General features: G+C 46.1%; 24 non-coding genes across 24 annotated transcripts; all 24 read right to left on the bottom strand.

Annotated features, from left to right (window-relative positions):
* Positions 1-17: 17 nt before the first annotated feature.
* LOC127139805 (5S ribosomal RNA) lies at positions 18-135 on the bottom strand. The gene has a single exon (XR_007810166.1). It is a non-coding gene; the product is annotated as a 5S ribosomal RNA (ribosomal RNA).
* A 6,570-nt stretch (positions 136-6,705) lies between these two features.
* Positions 6,706-6,824, bottom strand: LOC127139804 (5S ribosomal RNA). Its single transcript, XR_007810165.1, has one exon. It is a non-coding gene; the product is annotated as a 5S ribosomal RNA (ribosomal RNA).
* A 494-nt stretch (positions 6,825-7,318) lies between these two features.
* Positions 7,319-7,437, bottom strand: LOC127139803 (5S ribosomal RNA). The gene has a single exon (XR_007810164.1). It is a non-coding gene; the product is annotated as a 5S ribosomal RNA (ribosomal RNA).
* A 495-nt stretch (positions 7,438-7,932) lies between these two features.
* Positions 7,933-8,051, bottom strand: LOC127139802 (5S ribosomal RNA). Its single transcript, XR_007810163.1, has one exon. It is a non-coding gene; the product is annotated as a 5S ribosomal RNA (ribosomal RNA).
* Positions 8,052-8,546: 495 nt separating this feature from the next.
* On the bottom strand, positions 8,547-8,665 carry LOC127139801 (5S ribosomal RNA). The gene has a single exon (XR_007810162.1). It is a non-coding gene; the product is annotated as a 5S ribosomal RNA (ribosomal RNA).
* Positions 8,666-9,160: 495 nt separating this feature from the next.
* Positions 9,161-9,279, bottom strand: LOC127139800 (5S ribosomal RNA). The gene has a single exon (XR_007810161.1). It is a non-coding gene; the product is annotated as a 5S ribosomal RNA (ribosomal RNA).
* A 495-nt stretch (positions 9,280-9,774) lies between these two features.
* Positions 9,775-9,893, bottom strand: LOC127139799 (5S ribosomal RNA). The gene has a single exon (XR_007810160.1). It is a non-coding gene; the product is annotated as a 5S ribosomal RNA (ribosomal RNA).
* Positions 9,894-10,388: 495 nt separating this feature from the next.
* On the bottom strand, positions 10,389-10,507 carry LOC127139798 (5S ribosomal RNA). Its single transcript, XR_007810159.1, has one exon. It is a non-coding gene; the product is annotated as a 5S ribosomal RNA (ribosomal RNA).
* Positions 10,508-11,002: 495 nt separating this feature from the next.
* On the bottom strand, positions 11,003-11,121 carry LOC127139797 (5S ribosomal RNA). Its single transcript, XR_007810158.1, has one exon. It is a non-coding gene; the product is annotated as a 5S ribosomal RNA (ribosomal RNA).
* Positions 11,122-11,616: 495 nt separating this feature from the next.
* On the bottom strand, positions 11,617-11,735 carry LOC127139795 (5S ribosomal RNA). The gene has a single exon (XR_007810156.1). It is a non-coding gene; the product is annotated as a 5S ribosomal RNA (ribosomal RNA).
* Positions 11,736-12,229: 494 nt separating this feature from the next.
* LOC127139794 (5S ribosomal RNA) lies at positions 12,230-12,348 on the bottom strand. Its single transcript, XR_007810155.1, has one exon. It is a non-coding gene; the product is annotated as a 5S ribosomal RNA (ribosomal RNA).
* Positions 12,349-12,843: 495 nt separating this feature from the next.
* On the bottom strand, positions 12,844-12,962 carry LOC127139793 (5S ribosomal RNA). Its single transcript, XR_007810154.1, has one exon. It is a non-coding gene; the product is annotated as a 5S ribosomal RNA (ribosomal RNA).
* Positions 12,963-13,457: 495 nt separating this feature from the next.
* On the bottom strand, positions 13,458-13,576 carry LOC127139792 (5S ribosomal RNA). Its single transcript, XR_007810153.1, has one exon. It is a non-coding gene; the product is annotated as a 5S ribosomal RNA (ribosomal RNA).
* Positions 13,577-14,071: 495 nt separating this feature from the next.
* LOC127139791 (5S ribosomal RNA) lies at positions 14,072-14,190 on the bottom strand. Its single transcript, XR_007810152.1, has one exon. It is a non-coding gene; the product is annotated as a 5S ribosomal RNA (ribosomal RNA).
* A 495-nt stretch (positions 14,191-14,685) lies between these two features.
* LOC127139790 (5S ribosomal RNA) lies at positions 14,686-14,804 on the bottom strand. Its single transcript, XR_007810151.1, has one exon. It is a non-coding gene; the product is annotated as a 5S ribosomal RNA (ribosomal RNA).
* Positions 14,805-15,299: 495 nt separating this feature from the next.
* Positions 15,300-15,418, bottom strand: LOC127139789 (5S ribosomal RNA). The gene has a single exon (XR_007810150.1). It is a non-coding gene; the product is annotated as a 5S ribosomal RNA (ribosomal RNA).
* Positions 15,419-15,914: 496 nt separating this feature from the next.
* LOC127139788 (5S ribosomal RNA) lies at positions 15,915-16,033 on the bottom strand. The gene has a single exon (XR_007810149.1). It is a non-coding gene; the product is annotated as a 5S ribosomal RNA (ribosomal RNA).
* Positions 16,034-16,528: 495 nt separating this feature from the next.
* LOC127139787 (5S ribosomal RNA) lies at positions 16,529-16,647 on the bottom strand. Its single transcript, XR_007810148.1, has one exon. It is a non-coding gene; the product is annotated as a 5S ribosomal RNA (ribosomal RNA).
* A 495-nt stretch (positions 16,648-17,142) lies between these two features.
* LOC127139786 (5S ribosomal RNA) lies at positions 17,143-17,261 on the bottom strand. Its single transcript, XR_007810147.1, has one exon. It is a non-coding gene; the product is annotated as a 5S ribosomal RNA (ribosomal RNA).
* A 495-nt stretch (positions 17,262-17,756) lies between these two features.
* LOC127139808 (5S ribosomal RNA) lies at positions 17,757-17,875 on the bottom strand. Its single transcript, XR_007810169.1, has one exon. It is a non-coding gene; the product is annotated as a 5S ribosomal RNA (ribosomal RNA).
* A 494-nt stretch (positions 17,876-18,369) lies between these two features.
* Positions 18,370-18,488, bottom strand: LOC127139807 (5S ribosomal RNA). The gene has a single exon (XR_007810168.1). It is a non-coding gene; the product is annotated as a 5S ribosomal RNA (ribosomal RNA).
* Positions 18,489-18,983: 495 nt separating this feature from the next.
* On the bottom strand, positions 18,984-19,102 carry LOC127139806 (5S ribosomal RNA). Its single transcript, XR_007810167.1, has one exon. It is a non-coding gene; the product is annotated as a 5S ribosomal RNA (ribosomal RNA).
* A 495-nt stretch (positions 19,103-19,597) lies between these two features.
* Positions 19,598-19,716, bottom strand: LOC127139796 (5S ribosomal RNA). Its single transcript, XR_007810157.1, has one exon. It is a non-coding gene; the product is annotated as a 5S ribosomal RNA (ribosomal RNA).
* A 494-nt stretch (positions 19,717-20,210) lies between these two features.
* LOC127139785 (5S ribosomal RNA) lies at positions 20,211-20,329 on the bottom strand. Its single transcript, XR_007810146.1, has one exon. It is a non-coding gene; the product is annotated as a 5S ribosomal RNA (ribosomal RNA).
* Positions 20,330-20,691: the final 362 nt, after the last annotated feature.

Below are 20,691 nucleotides of genomic sequence, written 5' to 3'. Positions count from 1 at the left end.
GGAAAGATGGGACAAAAAGCTTACGGCACCTGGTATTCCCAGGCGGTCTCCCATCCAAGTACTAACCAGGCCCGACCCTGCTTAGCTTCCGAGATCAGACGAGATCGGGCGCGCTCAGGGTGTGTGGCCGTAAGCCACAGCGGCTGCTGAAGACAGACCCTTTATACGTGCCAAAATAACACTGGCAGATCTGTTATTTCACATAGCAATCAACAATAATGGGATTTTCTCTAACAGTCAACAGCAAAAACTAAGAAATAACTACTCCACCCAACAAGAATTTTCCGTATGGCCTGATCAAACATTTGGCTCTGTTCCAAGTCCATTTTCGTCCGAAATTGCTCAAAACGTACATCGGTGAGCCACACGTCCTTGTGGACGACGTATTGGGTCATTGTGCCCAAAACCCAGACTGCGCTCATTCATTCGGCAGCAGTGCAGACTTTACAGAGTGACTTCCAGCGCCTAATACCCGATTGCCGAAAGCGACGTGACATAAAACAGAAGTGCAAAACAGAGCGTGAAATACAGGCTGCAAAATAAAGTAGTTTGGCGTGCCCTGTCTCAACTACAGAGGAAGCGGCATTCTGCTGCTGTAAGATAGGCAGGAAAAGATGGGGACAAAAAGCTTACGGCACCTGGTATTCCCAGGCGGTCTCCCATCAAGTACTAACCAGGCCCGACCCTGCTTAGCTTCCGAGATCAGACGAGATCGGCGCGTTTTTTTTTTTTTTTTTTTTTTTTTTTTTATTATCAAAAGTTTATCACATATACACATATACACACACTTTGCTCAAATCAACATACACTTCCCAAAACCCCAAAAAATAAGTACACAAGACATATACGCAGGTGTATATACAACAACTAAATCCACAAAATAATAACAAAGACAAAAAGCACAAAGTCAGAACATAAAAAAACAATAAAAAGCAACATATACAACCAAAGAATCCTAAAAGAGATCACCAACTTTCCAGTATCATCCTTCCCCATACTTTCATCTATAAACCACTCTTTAAATATATCCTCATCCAAATAATTAGCCATCATAAGCACATATCTCCTAACATGTGTACTACAAACAGCTTCCATACATCCAGTTTCTTTTTTTCAAAATGTGCATAATTCCTTCGACACCAAATTGCATATCTCGCTTAAACTTAACATTATGTTAACTAGATTTGTTTTAAAAACCACTCTTCTTTTTTTCCAGCCCAAACAAAAGATGCACCTCCCAATCCCTCCCATCCAAAATCCCCATCTTCCAATTCTTTCTCACCCATACCTCTAATTTTTTGTGAAATTCTCTCACCTCTATACATTTTACAAACAAGTGCAACAAATTTTCAGGTTCCAAACCACAAACATCACACTCCCTCTTTTACCTCCTTATTCACTTGATGCAGGACCACATTAGTATATATTCTATTGTGTCTGATTTTAAAATCCAGATCTTCACATTCTGGACTATTATATCTCACATTTAAATTTACCCATATTTTTTTAACATCCATGTCCGACATATATATCCTCCACATTTCCTCCGCCGCAGGTGTTTTAAATTCCTTCTCCAACATTGCCTCATAAATCACCTTCAGCTTTATACCATTAAAATTCTTCCTCATCCCGCCACAATTGACAAAGAACTCAGGCATGTTGCACCTTTCTAGCCTAACTGTTTGCTTGTCAATGATTTTCATCCAGTTAACAGGCATGCTTCTTTTGATTTTATCATACATATTGTCCACAGCAGCCCTTTTAACATCCTCATCCCACTCCATTACACAATCATATATGGCTCTCGCTGGTAATAAGCCCGGTACATACTCATATGCAATGTCTTTAAACTGTCTTATCCCAGCCAGAACAAACTTTTCATTTTGCAACATGGTCCCCTTGTCGATTACTTTGGGATTGAGAAATATAGGCTGCTGAATAACTTGATTCATATCCTTACAATCATACACCACTTTTTCTGTAAGAACCCCGCCCAATCTCCAAACACCTCCTTATAAAACAATGGCAATTTATCCACACATCCCTTTGTTAAACACATAAAGATCCCCGCCTGCCCGCATCCTCCACTATCAAATAAAAACTGCTTAAAAAACACTTTCCAACCATACTCTATTTCCCCATACAAGAATTTCTGTACCATTTTGATTCTTATTGCACTTTTTTTTGCTTTTATATCTAGCAGATTTAGCCCACCGCTCTTCACCTTACCAATCAGTGTTTTCATAGCAATTCTTACATTTTTCCCTCCCCATATAAAGTTGCTTATCATGTTATTCAAATCTTTAAAAACCCAATCCGGCAAATCTAAAACACCTAAAACATAATTTATTTTTGACAATAGCAAAGTATTTACCACTATCACCTTGCCCTTCAATTTTAGCTGTCTTAGCTTCCAGTAATTTAATGTATTTTTGATCTTATTCAAAACACCTGTCCAGGTCTCATCCCTGGCTTCCTTTTCCTTAGTTCCTATATTTATTCCTAAAATCTTTATAAAATCCTCCCTAACTTTAAACGGCACCCCAACCTTCTCTTTATTTACTTTACCAAAGAACATTATTTCCGACTTTTCTACATTAATCTTAGCTCCCGATGCCTTCTCATACAGTCTTAAATCTTCCAACACATAATTCACACTCTCCAAATCTTTTACAGTAATACTTGTATCATCCGCATACTGATATATTAAACTTTTTTTACCAAAAGGAATATCGACACTGCTTATTCTTGTATCTTTCTTAACAAAGGCCGCAAACGGCTCCGCGGAAATACTATACAGTATAGCAGACAGAGGGCACCCCTGTCTTATAGATCTCCTCAAAGCAAATACTTCTGTAAGCACCCCATTCACTTTGACGCAACTTTTTGCATTATCATAGAGCAGTTTTAACCATGACACCAGTCTTTCACCGAACCCAAATTTATACATTGTTTGCCATAAGTAGTCATGTTCCACTCTGTCAAAGGCTTTGTTTAAATCCACACTTAAAAGAACTCCCCCCTCATCTTCTTTATTCATATGCCCCACCACATCCCTAACAGAACAAATAGTATCTGTTATGTCTCTCTCCGGTATGCTGTATCCTTGTGTATTTGAGATAATACTTCCTACCACCCTCTTAATTCTGTTGGCAAAGACTTTAGCCAATATTTTATAATCACCATTTAATAAACTTAGTGGTCTGTAGTTCTCCAGTTTGTGTGCATTTCCCTTGTTCTTATATAAAATTGTGATTATGCCTTTCGTTATGGACTCTGGCACCACCTTCCTTTCCTCCATATACCCATATAGTTTCGCCAATATTGGCACCAAAATATCCGCAAAGGTTTTATAGAATTCATTTGTTAACCCGTCTGATCCTGGGCTTTTGTATTTTTTTGCTTGATCAATCGCCACTTTTATTTCTTCTACTGTAATGTCAGCGTCACAGATCTGTTTATCATCATCAGACAGTTGAACATCCACAGCACTCAACAATCTATCTACACATTCTTCATTAATACTTTCTTTATCAAATAACTTCATATAAAACTTTTGAACCTCCTCAAGAATACCCACCAGGTCACTTATTTTCTCACCTTTTTCATTTTCCAATTCAGCAATAAAATTTCCCCTTTGTTTCTTTTTCTCCAGGTTTAGAAAAAACTTTGTAGATTTCTCCCCCTCCACCACATACTTAGCCTTGCTCCTTATAATTGCTCCCATGCATTTTTCTTTTTCCAACTTTTCCAATTCGCTTTGCAGTTGCAACAGTTTAGACCTATCTAAATTTGGATCTCTCTCTAATCTCTCTTCCTCTCTCTCTAAGTTATCAGTCATCTCTTTCTCCTTTTGTTTCTTCCTAAAACTCCTCCTCTTAGCATATCTGATACTTATTTTCTTTAATTTAGTTTTAACCATTTCCCACCAGTCACAGATGTTCCCCTCGTACAGCGGACTTCCTTTTTCAAACTTTATACAATCGGTAATACATTTTTTATATTTTGGCTCCTCCAACAGAGAAGCATTTAAACACCACAATCCTCCTCCCTTCCCACCCCTTTTTCACCCAAGAGAAAGGACACGGCGGCATGATCACTTAAACCTATAAACTTATAACTTATCCTTCCTACCAAACTTACAACATTTCTTTTAACTAAACATAAATCAATCCTACTTTGTTTCAAGCTGCCCAACACCATTTGCCTTCTGGAAAATTTTCTTTTATATGGATTATCCTCTCTCCATACGTCAACCAAATCATCAGTCAGCAGGATGTTATTAAGTACTGTTCTCGATGCATCGTTCTTGAATATTGCAACATTACATGCATCAAGCCTCGTACACCATACATTAAAATCACCAACTAAAATACAGTTCCCTTTAACTAAACCCTTCATTTTCCCAAAAAACGTTTTTCTCTCTGTTTCAATATTAGGTGCATAGACATTTACCAAACGAAACAGAAGACTTTGCAGTTCAAATTCAATAACTAATAATCTGCCCTTAGTATCCTTAAATATTTGTTTAACATTGTCCACAATTCCTTCTTTGGTCAAAATTGCCACTCCACATTCCCTCTGCCCCCCATGATTCACAAAGAGATCCCCCCTCCACATCACCTTCATTCTGTCCATAAGCTCATCGCTCCAATGAGTTTCTTGTAAACATAAAATGTCTGAGTCTAGCCCAGCAAAAACCTGCTCTGCTTTCCGAATGTCTCTAAGTCCGTTACAGTTAAATGAAGAGATTTTAATTGGAGCGCTCATAATGCAAAGAAACAACAAAAAAAGAAATAACTGCAGAGCTTCATTCATACCTTTCATTTTTTCACGTTCATCTTCTCTTTCCCTTTCTTCTTCCTTTTCAATTGCCTTATCATGTCCTCACTGATATCCATCTCTTCTCCGCTACTTCTCAGATTCACGTCCGTCTCCGTACTGCCTGCGCTCAGCTGAGAAGAGCGCACATGGCCGTCTCTCTCGTCTACAACACACGCCCCTCCTCCTCCAGTTTTCTCACCTAATCGATCTCTCTCCTCTCCTGCGTCCTCGCTGACCGCAGTTATCCTCGAGCCAGCATCTTCGAGACTGCTGTCCAACTCCTCCGCTTCCAGCGACCAGATTCGCCCGCCACCGATCTCCACCTCCTCCCTCTCTTCCGTCAGCTCATCCGCCGCCTCCGCCAACTCCTCCTCCCTCTCCCCCGTCGGATCTTCCACCTCCTCCACCAGGTCCCCTCTGCTAGACGAGATGTCAGAGTAGGGAATCTCTCCTCTGAAAGCAGCCGATGCCCCACATATACACAGAGTCACTTTCTCTCTGCAATCCTGGCATCTCTCCGTCACCACACATTCTCGGGCATAGTGTCCTTGGTTCCCACATTTGAAACATTTAAACGTCGGGCAGTCTCTCACTACATGCCCCGGTCGGATGCAGAGTCGGCACACTTTTATTTGCCGATCATGAATGACCCTAAAATGCTCAGAACCCCCAACTGTCTCAAACTTTGTTGAGTACGGCAGTGATTTAACAGTCTCAGTGAATTTCACTTTCATAAATCTTGTCCCATCGGCAATTGATGTTCCCGGCCACATCCGCCGCTTAATCGGGGAGATCGCCTTCACTCCCCACTCTTTCAGTTTCTCCAAAATCTCCTCGTCTTCAATATACGTCGGCAAATTAATAAAAGAAACGACCAACTCGTCGTTTCCTAGCTCCTTTCCCATTATCCGGCTGTCTTTAATCTTAAGTCCATCCATCAGCTTTTCTTTTCCTCGTGCGTCCTTCATTGTTAATTCATAAGACTTCAGTGACTTGAATCTACAGCCGATTACTTCACCACACTCTTCTTTTACTTTTCTCAGCAGCTCCATCATTGTTATATTGTCCTCCCCATCGATCTCTGCTAATAAAGTCAGCTGTCTCTCATAGATTCTTCCTCCTTTGTCTCCGCCGTCCACATGTCTCGTCTCTCTCTCCGGTCTCTTCTCCATCGTCATGCCGTAAAAACGAAACTTAAAGGGGAAATTCCCCAAACAGCAGCCGCTGTCTGGGGATGACACTCTCAGTAAAAAAGAAAAAAAAGCAAAAAGCCAGATATAGTTCTATTAAACCAAAAAAACCAAAAAACCTCACAAACTATTTTCACAAGCTCCCACACTGCACTGCTTCACCTGTAGGCGTGTTCAGGGTGGTATGGCCGTAAGCCACAGCGGCTGCTGAAGACAGACCCTTTATACGTGCCAAAATAACACTGGCAGATCTGTTATTTCACATAGCAATCAACAATAATGGGGATTTTCTCTAACAGTCAACAGCAAAACTAAGAAATAACTACTCCACCCAACAAGAATTTTCCGTATGGCCTGATCAAACATTTGGCTCTGTTCCAAGTCCATTTTCGTCCGAAATTGCTCAAAACGTACATCGGTGAGCCACACGTCCTTGTGGACGACGTATTGGGTCATTGTGCCCAAAACCCAGACTGCGCTCATTCATTCGGCAGCAGTGCAGACTTTACAGAGGTGACTTTCCAGCGCCTAATACCCGATTGCCGAAAGCGACGTGACATAAAACAGAAGTGCAAAACAGAGCGTGAAATACAGGCTGCAAAATAAAAGTAGTTTTGGCGTGCCCTGTCTCAACTACAGAGGAAGCGGCATTCTGCTGCTGTAAGATAGGCAGGAAAAGATGGGGACAAAAAGCTTACGGCACCTGGTATTCCCAGGCGGTCTCCCATCCAAGTACTAACCAGGCCCGACCCTGCTTAGCTTCCGAGATCAGACGAGATCGGGCGCGCTCAGGGTGGTGTGGCCGTAAGCCACAGCGGCTGCTGAAGACAGACCCTTTATACGTGCCAAAATAACACTGGCAGATCTGTTATTTCACATAGCAATCAACAATAATGGGGATTTTCTCTAACAGTCAACAGCAAAACTAAGAAATAACTACTCCACCCAACAAGAATTTTCCGTATGGCCTGATCAAACATTTGGCTCTGTTCCAAGTCCATTTTCGTCCGAAATTGCTCAAAACGTACATCGGTGAGCCACACGTCCTTGTGGACGACGTATTGGGTCATTGTGCCCAAAACCCAGACTGCGCTCATTCATTCGGCAGCAGTGCAGACTTTACAGAGGTGACTTTCCAGCGCCTAATACCCGATTGCCGAAAGCGACGTGACATAAAACAGAAGTGCAAAACAGAGCGTGAAATACAGGCTGCAAAATAAAAGTAGTTTGGCGTGCCCTGTCTCAACTACAGAGGAAGCGGCATTCTGCTGCTGTAAGATAGGCAGGAAAAGATGGGGACAAAAAGCTTACGGCACCTGGTATTCCCAGGCGGTCTCCCATCCAAGTACTAACCAGGCCCGACCCTGCTTAGCTTCCGAGATCAGACGAGATCGGGCGCGCTCAGGGTGGTGTGGCCGTAAGCCACAGCGGCTGCTGAAGACAGACCCTTTATACGTGCCAAAATAACACTGGCAGATCTGTTATTTCACATAGCAATCAACAATAATGGGGATTTTCTCTAACAGTCAACAGCAAAACTAAGAAATAACTACTCCACCCAACAAGAATTTTCCGTATGGCCTGATCAAACATTTGGCTCTGTTCCAAGTCCATTTTCGTCCGAAATTGCTCAAAACGTACATCGGTGAGCCACACGTCCTTGTGGACGACGTATTGGGTCATTGTGCCCAAAACCCAGACTGCGCTCATTCATTCGGCAGCAGTGCAGACTTTACAGAGGTGACTTTCCAGCGCCTAATACCCGATTGCCGAAAGCGACGTGACATAAAACAGAAGTGCAAAACAGAGCGTGAAATACAGGCTGCAAAATAAAAGTAGTTTTGGCGTGCCCTGTCTCAACTACAGAGGAAGCGGCATTCTGCTGCTGTAAGATAGGCAGGAAAAGATGGGGACAAAAAGCTTACGGCACCTGGTATTCCCAGGCGGTCTCCCATCCAAGTACTAACCAGGCCCGACCCTGCTTAGCTTCCGAGATCAGACGAGATCGGGCGCGCTCAGGGTGGTGTGGCCGTAAGCCACAGCGGCTGCTGAAGACAGACCCTTTATACGTGCCAAAATAACACTGGCAGATCTGTTATTTCACATAGCAATCAACAATAATGGGGATTTTCTCTAACAGTCAACAGCAAAACTAAGAAATAACTACTCCACCCAACAAGAATTTTCCGTATGGCCTGATCAAACATTTGGCTCTGTTCCAAGTCCATTTTCGTCCGAAATTGCTCAAAACGTACATCGGTGAGCCACACGTCCTTGTGGACGACGTATTGGGTCATTGTGCCCAAAACCCAGACTGCGCTCATTCATTCGGCAGCAGTGCAGACTTTACAGAGGTGACTTTCCAGCGCCTAATACCCGATTGCCGAAAGCGACGTGACATAAAACAGAAGTGCAAAACAGAGCGTGAAATACAGGCTGCAAAATAAAAGTAGTTTTGGCGTGCCCTGTCTCAACTACAGAGGAAGCGGCATTCTGCTGCTGTAAGATAGGCAGGAAAAGATGGGGACAAAAAGCTTACGGCACCTGGTATTCCCAGGCGGTCTCCCATCCAAGTACTAACCAGGCCCGACCCTGCTTAGCTTCCGAGATCAGACGAGATCGGGCGCGCTCAGGGTGGTGTGGCCGTAAGCCACAGCGGCTGCTGAAGACAGACCCTTTATACGTGCCAAAATAACACTGGCAGATCTGTTATTTCACATAGCAATCAACAATAATGGGGATTTTCTCTAACAGTCAACAGCAAAACTAAGAAATAACTACTCCACCCAACAAGAATTTTCCGTATGGCCTGATCAAACATTTGGCTCTGTTCCAAGTCCATTTTCGTCCGAAATTGCTCAAAACGTACATCGGTGAGCCACACGTCCTTGTGGACGACGTATTGGGTCATTGTGCCCAAAACCCAGACTGCGCTCATTCATTCGGCAGCAGTGCAGACTTTACAGAGGTGACTTTCCAGCGCCTAATACCCGATTGCCGAAAGCGACGTGACATAAAACAGAAGTGCAAAACAGAGCGTGAAATACAGGCTGCAAAATAAAAGTAGTTTTGGCGTGCCCTGTCTCAACTACAGAGGAAGCGGCATTCTGCTGCTGTAAGATAGGCAGGAAAAGATGGGGACAAAAAGCTTACGGCACCTGGTATTCCCAGGCGGTCTCCCATCCAAGTACTAACCAGGCCCGACCCTGCTTAGCTTCCGAGATCAGACGAGATCGGGCGCGCTCAGGGTGGTGTGGCCGTAAGCCACAGCGGCTGCTGAAGACAGACCCTTTATACGTGCCAAAATAACACTGGCAGATCTGTTATTTCACATAGCAATCAACAATAATGGGGATTTTCTCTAACAGTCAACAGCAAAACTAAGAAATAACTACTCCACCCAACAAGAATTTTCCGTATGGCCTGATCAAACATTTGGCTCTGTTCCAAGTCCATTTTCGTCCGAAATTGCTCAAAACGTACATCGGTGAGCCACACGTCCTTGTGGACGACGTATTGGGTCATTGTGCCCAAAACCCAGACTGCGCTCATTCATTCGGCAGCAGTGCAGACTTTACAGAGGTGACTTTCCAGCGCCTAATACCCGATTGCCGAAAGCGACGTGACATAAAACAGAAGTGCAAAACAGAGCGTGAAATACAGGCTGCAAAATAAAAGTAGTTTTGGCGTGCCCTGTCTCAACTACAGAGGAAGCGGCATTCTGCTGCTGTAAGATAGGCAGGAAAAGATGGGGACAAAAAGCTTACGGCACCTGGTATTCCCAGGCGGTCTCCCATCCAAGTACTAACCAGGCCCGACCCTGCTTAGCTTCCGAGATCAGACGAGATCGGGCGCGCTCAGGGTGGTGTGGCCGTAAGCCACAGCGGCTGCTGAAGACAGACCCTTTATACGTGCCAAAATAACACTGGCAGATCTGTTATTTCACATAGCAATCAACAATAATGGGGATTTTCTCTAACAGTCAACAGCAAAACTAAGAAATAACTACTCCACCCAACAAGAATTTTCCGTATGGCCTGATCAAACATTTGGCTCTGTTCCAAGTCCATTTTCGTCCGAAATTGCTCAAAACGTACATCGGTGAGCCACACGTCCTTGTGGACGACGTATTGGGTCATTGTGCCCAAAACCCAGACTGCGCTCATTCATTCGGCAGCAGTGCAGACTTTACAGAGGTGACTTTCCAGCGCCTAATACCCGATTGCCGAAAGCGACGTGACATAAAACAGAAGTGCAAAACAGAGCGTGAAATACAGGCTGCAAAATAAAAGTAGTTTTGGCGTGCCCTGTCTCAACTACAGAGGAAGCGGCATTCTGCTGCTGTAAGATAGGCAGGAAAAGATGGGGACAAAAAGCTTACGGCACCTGGTATTCCCAGGCGGTCTCCCATCCAAGTACTAACCAGGCCCGACCCTGCTTAGCTTCCGAGATCAGACGAGATCGGGCGCGCTCAGGGTGGTGTGGCCGTAAGCCACAGCGGCTGCTGAAGACAGACCCTTTATACGTGCCAAAATAACACTGGCAGATCTGTTATTTCACATAGCAATCAACAATAATGGGGATTTTCTCTAACAGTCAACAGCAAAACTAAGAAATAACTACTCCACCCAACAAGAATTTTCCGTATGGCCTGATCAAACATTTGGCTCTGTTCCAAGTCCATTTTCGTCCGAAATTGCTCAAAACGTACATCGGTGAGCCACACGTCCTTGTGGACGACGTATTGGGTCATTGTGCCCAAAACCCAGACTGCGCTCATTCATTCGGCAGCAGTGCAGACTTTACAGAGGTGACTTTCCAGCGCCTAATACCCGATTGCCGAAAGCGACGTGACATAAAACAGAAGTGCAAAACAGAGCGTGAAATACAGGCTGCAAAATAAAAGTAGTTTTGGCGTGCCCTGTCTCAACTACAGAGGAAGCGGCATTCTGCTGCTGTAAGATAGGCAGGAAAAGATGGGGACAAAAAGCTTACGGCACCTGGTATTCCCAGGCGGTCTCCCATCCAAGTACTAACCAGGCCCGACCCTGCTTAGCTTCCGAGATCAGACGAGATCGGGCGCGCTCAGGGTGGTGTGGCCGTAAGCCACAGCGGCTGCTGAAGACAGACCCTTTATACGTGCCAAAATAACACTGGCAGATCTGTTATTTCACATAGCAATCAACAATAATGGGGATTTTCTCTAACAGTCAACAGCAAAACTAAGAAATAACTACTCCACCCAACAAGAATTTTCCGTATGGCCTGATCAAACATTTGGCTCTGTTCCAAGTCCATTTTCGTCCGAAATTGCTCAAAACGTACATCGGTGAGCCACACGTCCTTGTGGACGACGTATTGGGTCATTGTGCCCAAAACCCAGACTGCGCTCATTCATTCGGCAGCAGTGCAGACTTTACAGAGGTGACTTTCCAGCGCCTAATACCCGATTGCCGAAAGCGACGTGACATAAAACAGAAGTGCAAAACAGAGCGTGAAATACAGGCTGCAAAATAAAAGTAGTTTTGGCGTGCCCTGTCTCAACTACAGAGGAAGCGGCATTCTGCTGCTGTAAGATAGGCAGGAAAAGATGGGGACAAAAAGCTTACGGCACCTGGTATTCCCAGGCGGTCTCCCATCCAAGTACTAACCAGGCCCGACCCTGCTTAGCTTCCGAGATCAGACGAGATCGGGCGCGCTCAGGGTGGTGTGGCCGTAAGCCACAGCGGCTGCTGAAGACAGACCCTTTATACGTGCCAAAATAACACTGGCAGATCTGTTATTTCACATAGCAATCAACAATAATGGGGATTTTCTCTAACAGTCAACAGCAAAACTAAGAAATAACTACTCCACCCAACAAGAATTTTCCGTATGGCCTGATCAAACATTTGGCTCTGTTCCAAGTCCATTTTCGTCCGAAATTGCTCAAAACGTACATCGGTGAGCCACACGTCCTTGTGGACGACGTATTGGGTCATTGTGCCCAAAACCCAGACTGCGCTCATTCATTCGGCAGCAGTGCAGACTTTACAGAGGTGACTTTCCAGCGCCTAATACCCGATTGCCGAAAGCGACGTGACATAAAACAGAAGTGCAAAACAGAGCGTGAAATACAGGCTGCAAAATAAAAGTAGTTTTGGCGTGCCCTGTCTCAACTACAGAGGAAGCGGCATTCTGCTGCTGTAAGATAGGCAGGAAAAGATGGGACAAAAAGCTTACGGCACCTGGTATTCCCAGGCGGTCTCCCATCCAAGTACTAACCAGGCCCGACCCTGCTTAGCTTCCGAGATCAGACGAGATCGGGCGCGCTCAGGGTGGTGTGGCCGTAAGCCACAGCGGCTGCTGAAGACAGACCCTTTATACGTGCCAAAATAACACTGGCAGATCTGTTATTTCACATAGCAATCAACAATAATGGGGATTTTCTCTAACAGTCAACAGCAAAACTAAGAAATAACTACTCCACCCAACAAGAATTTTCCGTATGGCCTGATCAAACATTTGGCTCTGTTCCAAGTCCATTTTCGTCCGAAATTGCTCAAAACGTACATCGGTGAGCCACACGTCCTTGTGGACGACGTATTGGGTCATTGTGCCCAAAACCCAGACTGCGCTCATTCATTCGGCAGCAGTGCAGACTTTACAGAGGTGACTTTCCAGCGCCTAATACCCGATTGCCGAAAGCGACGTGACATAAAACAGAAGTGCAAAACAGAGCGTGAAATACAGGCTGCAAAATAAAAGTAGTTTGGGCGTGCCCTGTCTCAACTACAGAGGAAGCGGCATTCTGCTGCTGTAAGATAGGCAGGAAAAGATGGGGACAAAAAGCTTACGGCACCTGGTATTCCCAGGCGGTCTCCCATCCAAGTACTAACCAGGCCCGACCCTGCTTAGCTTCCGAGATCAGACGAGATCGGGCGCGCTCAGGGTGGTGTGGCCGTAAGCCACAGCGGCTGCTGAAGACAGACCCTTTATACGTGCCAAAATAACACTGGCAGATCTGTTATTTCACATAGCAATCAACAATAATGGGGATTTTCTCTAACAGTCAACAGCAAAACTAAGAAATAACTACTCCACCCAACAAGAATTTTCCGTATGGCCTGATCAAACATTTGGCTCTGTTCCAAGTCCATTTTCGTCCGAAATTGCTCAAAACGTACATCGGTGAGCCACACGTCCTTGTGGACGACGTATTGGGTCATTGTGCCCAAAACCCAGACTGCGCTCATTCATTCGGCAGCAGTGCAGACTTTACAGAGGTGACTTTCCAGCGCCTAATACCCGATTGCCGAAAGCGACGTGACATAAAACAGAAGTGCAAAACAGAGCGTGAAATACAGGCTGCAAAATAAAAGTAGTTTTGGCGTGCCCTGTCTCAACTACAGAGGAAGCGGCATTCTGCTGCTGTAAGATAGGCAGGAAAAGATGGGGACAAAAAGCTTACGGCACCTGGTATTCCCAGGCGGTCTCCCATCCAAGTACTAACCAGGCCCGACCCTGCTTAGCTTCCGAGATCAGACGAGATCGGGCGCGCTCAGGGTGGTGTGGCCGTAAGCCACAGCGGCTGCTGAAGACAGACCCTTTATACGTGCCAAAATAACACTGGCAGATCTGTTATTTCACATAGCAATCAACAATAATGGGGATTTTCTCTAACAGTCAACAGCAAAACTAAGAAATAACTACTCCACCCAACAAGAATTTTCCGTATGGCCTGATCAAACATTTGGCTCTGTTCCAAGTCCATTTTCGTCCGAAATTGCTCAAAACGTACATCGGTGAGCCACACGTCCTTGTGGACGACGTATTGGGTCATTGTGCCCAAAACCCAGACTGCGCTCATTCATTCGGCAGCAGTGCAGACTTTACAGAGGTGACTTTCCAGCGCCTAATACCCGATTGCCGAAAGCGACGTGACATAAAACAGAAGTGCAAAACAGAGCGTGAAATACAGGCTGCAAAATAAAAGTAGTTTTGGCGTGCCCTGTCTCAACTACAGAGGAAGCGGCATTCTGCTGCTGTAAGATAGGCAGGAAAAGATGGGGACAAAAAGCTTACGGCACCTGGTATTCCCAGGCGGTCTCCCATCCAAGTACTAACCAGGCCCGACCCTGCTTAGCTTCCGAGATCAGACGAGATCGGGCGCGCTCAGGGTGGTGTGGCCGTAAGCCACAGCGGCTGCTGAAGACAGACCCTTTATACGTGCCAAAATAACACTGGCAGATCTGTTATTTCACATAGCAATCAACAATAATGGGGATTTTCTCTAACAGTCAACAGCAAAACTAAGAAATAACTACTCCACCCAACAAGAATTTTCCGTATGGCCTGATCAAACATTTGGCTCTGTTCCAAGTCCATTTTCGTCCGAAATTGCTCAAAACGTACATCGGTGAGCCACACGTCCTTGTGGACGACGTATTGGGTCATTGTGCCCAAAACCCAGACTGCGCTCATTCATTCGGCAGCAGTGCAGACTTTACAGAGGTGACTTTCCAGCGCCTAATACCCGATTGCCGAAAGCGACGTGACATAAAACAGAAGTGCAAAACAGAGCGTGAAATACAGGCTGCAAAATAAAAGTAGTTTTGGCGTGCCCTGTCTCAACTACAGAGGAAGCGGCATTCTGCTGCTGTAAGATAGGCAGGAAAAGATGGGGACAAAAAGCTTACGGCACCTGGTATTCCCAGGCGGTCTCCCATCCAAGTACTAACCAGGCCCGACCCTGCTTAGCTTCCGAGATCAGACGAGATCGGGCGCGCTCAGGGTGGTGTGGCCGTAAGCCACAGCGGCTGCTGAAGACAGACCCTTTATACGTGCCAAAATAACACTGGCAGATCTGTTATTTCACATAGCAATCAACAATAATGGGGATTTTCTCTAACAGTCAACAGCAAAACTAAGAAATAACTACTCCACCCAACAAGAATTTTCCGTATGGCCTGATCAAACATTTGGCTCTGTTCCAAGTCCATTTTCGTCCGAAATTGCTCAAAACGTACATCGGTGAGCCACACGTCCTTGTGGACGACGTATTGGGTCATTGTGCCCAAAACCCAGACTGCGCTCATTCATTCGGCAGCAGTGCAGACTTTACAGAGGTGACTTTCCAGCGCCTAATACCCGATTGCCGAAAGCGACGTGACATAAAACAGAAGTGCAAAACAGAGCGTGAAATACAGGCTGCAAAATAAAAGTAGTTTTGGCGTGCCCTGTCTCAACTACAGAGGAAGCGGCATTCTGCTGCTGTAAGATAGGCAGGAAAAGATGGGGACAAAAAGCTTACGGCACCTGGTATTCCCAGGCGGTCTCCCATCCAAGTACTAACCAGGCCCGACCCTGCTTAGCTTCCGAGATCAGACGAGATCGGGCGCGCTCAGGGTGGTGTGGCCGTAAGCCACAGCGGCTGCTGAAGACAGACCCTTTATACGTGCCAAAATAACACTGGCAGATCTGTTATTTCACATAGCAATCAACAATAATGGGGATTTTCTCTAACAGTCAACAGCAAAACTAAGAAATAACTACTCCACCCAACAAGAATTTTCCGTATGGCCTGATCAAACATTTGGCTCTGTTCCAAGTCCATTTTCGTCCGAAATTGCTCAAAACGTACATCGGTGAGCCACACGTCCTTGTGGACGACGTATTGGGTCATTGTGCCCAAAACCCAGACTGCGCTCATTCATTCGGCAGCAGTGCAGACTTTACAGAGGTGACTTTCCAGCGCCTAATACCCGATTGCCGAAAGCGACGTGACATAAAACAGAAGTGCAAAACAGAGCGTGAAATACAGGCTGCAAAATAAAAGTAGTTTTGGGCGTGCCCTGTCTCAACTACAGAGGAAGCGGCATTCTGCTGCTGTAAGATAGGCAGGAAAAGATGGGGACAAAAAGCTTACGGCACCTGGTATTCCCAGGCGGTCTCCCATCCAAGTACTAACCAGGCCCGACCCTGCTTAGCTTCCGAGATCAGACGAGATCGGGCGCGCTCAGGGTGGTGTGGCCGTAAGCCACAGCGGCTGCTGAAGACAGACCCTTTATACGTGCCAAAATAACACTGGCAGATCTGTTATTTCACATAGCAATCAACAATAATGGGGATTTTCTCTAACAGTCAACAGCAAAACTAAGAAATAACTACTCCACCCAACAAGAATTTTCCGTATGGCCTGATCAAACATTTGGCTCTGTTCCAAGTCCATTTTCGTCCGAAATTGCTCAAAACGTACATCGGTGAGCCACACGTCCTTGTGGACGACGTATTGGGTCATTGTGCCCAAAACCCAGACTGCGCTCATTCATTCGGCAGCAGTGCAGACTTTACAGAGGTGACTTTCCAGCGCCTAATACCCGATTGCCGAAAGCGACGTGACATAAAACAGAAGTGCAAAACAGAGCGTGAAATACAGGCTGCAAAATAAAAGTAGTTTTGGCGTGCCCTGTCTCAACTACAGAGGAAGCGGCATTCTGCTGCTGTAAGATAGGCAGGAAAAGATGGGGACAAAAAGCTTACGGCACCTGGTATTCCCAGGCGGTCTCCCATCCAAGTACTAACCAGGCCCGACCCTGCTTAGCTTCCGAGATCAGACGAGATCGGGCGCGCTCAGGGTGGTGTGGCCGTAAGCCACAGCGGCTGCTGAAGACAGACCCTTTATACGTGCCAAAATAACACTGGCAGATCTGTTATTTCACATAGCAATCAACAATAATGGGGATTTTCTCTAACAGTCAACAGCAAAACTAAGAAATAACTACTCCACCCAACAAGAATTTTCCGTATGGCCTGATCAAACATTTGGCTCTGTTCCAAGTCCATTTTCGTCCGAAATTGCTCAAAACGTACATCGGTGAGCCACACGTCCTTGTGGACGACGTATTGGGTCATTGTGCCCAAAACCCAGACTGCGCTCATTCATTCGGCAGCAGTGCAGACTTTACAGAGGTGACTTTCCAGCGCCTAATACCCGATTGCCGAAAGCGACGTGACATAAAACAGAAGTGCAAAACAGAGCGTGAAATACAGGCTGCAAAATAAAAGTAGTTTTGGCGTGCCCTGTCTCAACTACAGAGGAAGCGGCATTCTGCTGCTGTAAGATAGGCAGGAAAAGATGGGGACAAAAAGCTTACGGCACCTGGTATTCCCAGGCGGTCTCCCATCCAAGTACTAACCAGGCCCGACCCTGCTTAGCTTCCGAGATCAGACGAGATCGGGCGCGCTCAGGGTGGTGTGGCCGTAAGCCACAGCGGCTGCTGAAGACAGACCCTTTATACGTGCCAAAATAACACTGGCAGATCTGTTATTTCACATAGCAATCAACAATAATGGGGATTTTCTCTAACAGTCAACAGCAAAACTAAGAAATAACTACTCCACCCAACAAGAATTTTCCGTATGGCCTGATCAAACATTTGGCTCTGTTCCAAGTCCATTTTCGTCCGAAATTGCTCAAAACGTACATCGGTGAGCCACACGTCCTTGTGGACGACGTATTGGGTCATTGTGCCCAAAACCCAGACTGCGCTCATTCATTCGGCAGCAGTGCAGACTTTACAGAGGTGACTTTCCAGCGCCTAATACCCGATTGCCGAAAGCGACGTGACATAAAACAGAAGTGCAAAACAGAGCGTGAAATACAGGCTGCAAAATAAAAGTAGTTTTGGCGTGCCCTGTCTCAACTACAGAGGAAGCGGCATTCTGCTGCTGTAAGATAGGCAGGAAAAGATGGGGACAAAAAGCTTACGGCACCTGGTATTCCCAGGCGGTCTCCCATCCAAGTACTAACCAGGCCCGACCCTGCTTAGCTTCCGAGATCAGACGAGATCGGGCGCGCTCAGGGTGGTGTGGCCGTAAGCCACAGCGGCTGCTGAAGACAGACCCTTTATACGTGCCAAAATAACACTGGCAGATCTGTTATTTCACATAGCAATCAACAATAATGGGGATTTTCTCTAACAGTCAACAGCAAAACTAAGAAATAACTACTCCACCCAACAAGAATTTTCCGTATGGCCTGATCAAACATTTGGCTCTGTTCCAAGTCCATTTTCGTCCGAAATTGCTCAAAACGTACATCGGTGAGCCACACGTCCTTGTGGACGACGTATTGGGTCATTGTGCCCAAAACCCAGACTGCGCTCATTCATTCGGCAGCAGTGCAGACTTTACAGAGGTGACTTTCCAGCGCCTAATACCCGATTGCCGAAAGCGACGTGACATAAAACAGAAGTGCAAAACAGAGCGTGAAATACAGGCTGCAAAATAAAAGTAGTTTTGGCGTGCCCTGTCTCAACTACAGAGGAAGCGGCATTCTGCTGCTGTAAGATAGGCAGGAAAAGATGGGACAAAAAGCTTACGGCACCTGGTATTCCCAGGCGGTCTCCCATCCAAGTACTAACCAGGCCCGACCCTGCTTAGCTTCCGAGATCAGACGAGATCGGGCGCGCTCAGGGTGGTGTGGCCGTAAGCCACAGCGGCTGCTGAAGACAGACCCTTTATACGTGCCAAAATAACACTGGCAGATCTGTTATTTCACATAGCAATCAACAATAATGGGGATTTTCTCTAACAGTCAACAGCAAAACTAAGAAATAACTACTCCACCCAACAAGAATTTTCCGTATGGCCTGATCAAACATTTGGCTCTGTTCCAAGTCCATTTTCGTCCGAAATTGCTCAAAACGTACATCGGTGAGCCACACGTCCTTGTGGACGACGTATTGGGTCATTGTGCCCAAAACCCAGACTGCGCTCATTCATTCGGCAGCAGTGCAGACTTTACAGAGGTGACTTTCCAGCGCCTAATACCCGATTGCCGAAAGCGACGTGACATAAAACAGAAGTGCAAAACAGAGCGTGAAATACAGGCTGCAAAATAAAAGTAGTTTTGGCGTGCCCTGTCTCAACTACAGAGGAAGCGGCATTCTGCTGCTGTAAGATAGGCAGGAAAAGATGGGGACAAAAAGCTTACGGCACCTGGTATTCCCAGGCGGTCTCCCATCCAAGTACTAACCAGGCCCGACCCTGCTTAGCTTCCGAGATCAGACGAGATCGGGCGCGCTCAGGGTGGTGTGGCCGTAAGCCACAGCGGCTGCTGAAGACAGACCCTTTATACGTGCCAAAATAACACTGGCAGATCTGTTATTTCACATAGCAATCAACAATAATGGGGATTTTCTCTAACAGTCAACAGCAAAACTAAGAAATAACTACTCCACCCAACAAGAATTTTCCGTATGGCCTGATCAAACATTTGGCTCTGTTCCAAGTCCATTTTCGTCCGAAATTGCTCAAAACGTACATCGGTGAGCCACACGTCCTTGTGGACGACGTATTGGGTCATTGTGCCCAAAACCCAGACTGCGCTCATTCATTCGGCAGCAGTGCAGACTTTACAGAGGTGACTTTCCAGCGCCTAATACCCGATTGCCGAAAGCGACGTGACATAAAACAGAAGTGCAAAACAGAGCGTGAAATACAGGCTGCAAAATAAAAGTAGTTTTGGCGTGCCCTGTCTCAACTACAGAGGAAGCGGCATTCTGCTGCTGTAAGATAGGCAGGAAAAGATGGGGACAAAAAGCTTACGGCACCTGGTATTCCCAGGCGGTCTCCCATCCAAGTACTAACCAGGCCCGACCCTGCTTAGCTTCCGAGATCAGACGAGATCGGGCGCGCTCAGGGTGGTGTGGCCGTAAGCCACAGCGGCTGCTGAAGACAGACCCTTTATACGTGCCAAAATAACACTGGCAGATCTGTTATTTCACATAGCAATCAACAATAATGGGGATTTTCTCTAACAGTCAACAGCAAAACTAAGAAATAACTACTCCACCCAACAAGAATTTTCCGTATGGCCTGATCAAACATTTGGCTCTGTTCCAAGTCCATTTTCGTCCGAAATTGCTCAAAACGTACATCGGTGAGCCACACGTCCTTGTGGACGACGTATTGGGTCATTGTGCCCAAAACCCAGACTGCGCTCATTCATTCGGCAGCAGTGCAGACTTTACAGAGGTGACTTTCCAGCGCCTAATACCCGATTGCCGAAAGCGACGTGACATAAAACAGAAGTGCAAAACAGAGCGTGAAATACAGGCTGCAAAATAAAAGTAGTTTTGGCGTGCCCTGTCTCAACTACAGAGGAAGCGGCATTCTGCTGCTGTAAGATAGGCAGGAAAAGATGGGACAAAAAGCTTACGGCACCTGGTATTCCCAGGCGGTCTCCCATCCAAGTACTAACCAGGCCCGACCCTGCTTAGCTTCCGAGATCAGACGAGATCGGGCGCGCTCAGGGTGGTGTGGCCGTAAGCCACAGCGGCTGCTGAAGACAGACCCTTTATACGTGCCAAAATAACACTGGCAGATCTGTTATTTCACATAGCAATCAACAATAATGGGGATTTTCTCTAACAGTCAACAGCAAAACTAAGAAATAACTACTCCACCCAACAAGAATTTTCCGTATGGCCTGATCAAACATTTGGCTCTGTTCCAAGTCCATTTTCGTCCGAAATTGCTCAAAACGTACATCGGTGAGCCACACGTCCTTGTGGACGACGTATTGGGTCATTGTGCCCAAAACCCAGACTGCGCTCATTCATTCGGCAGCAGTGCAGACTTTACAGAGGTGACTTTCCAGCGCCTAATACCCGATTGCCGAAAGCGACGTGAC

This window comes from Lates calcarifer, unplaced genomic scaffold, assembly GCF_001640805.2.
Source record: "Lates calcarifer isolate ASB-BC8 unplaced genomic scaffold, TLL_Latcal_v3 _unitig_2176_quiver_2644, whole genome shotgun sequence".
Taxonomy (NCBI): Eukaryota; Metazoa; Chordata; class Actinopteri; family Centropomidae; genus Lates; species Lates calcarifer.
Note: the sequence above shows the minus strand (reverse complement) of the source record. Positions and strands in the feature narration are given on the sequence as shown.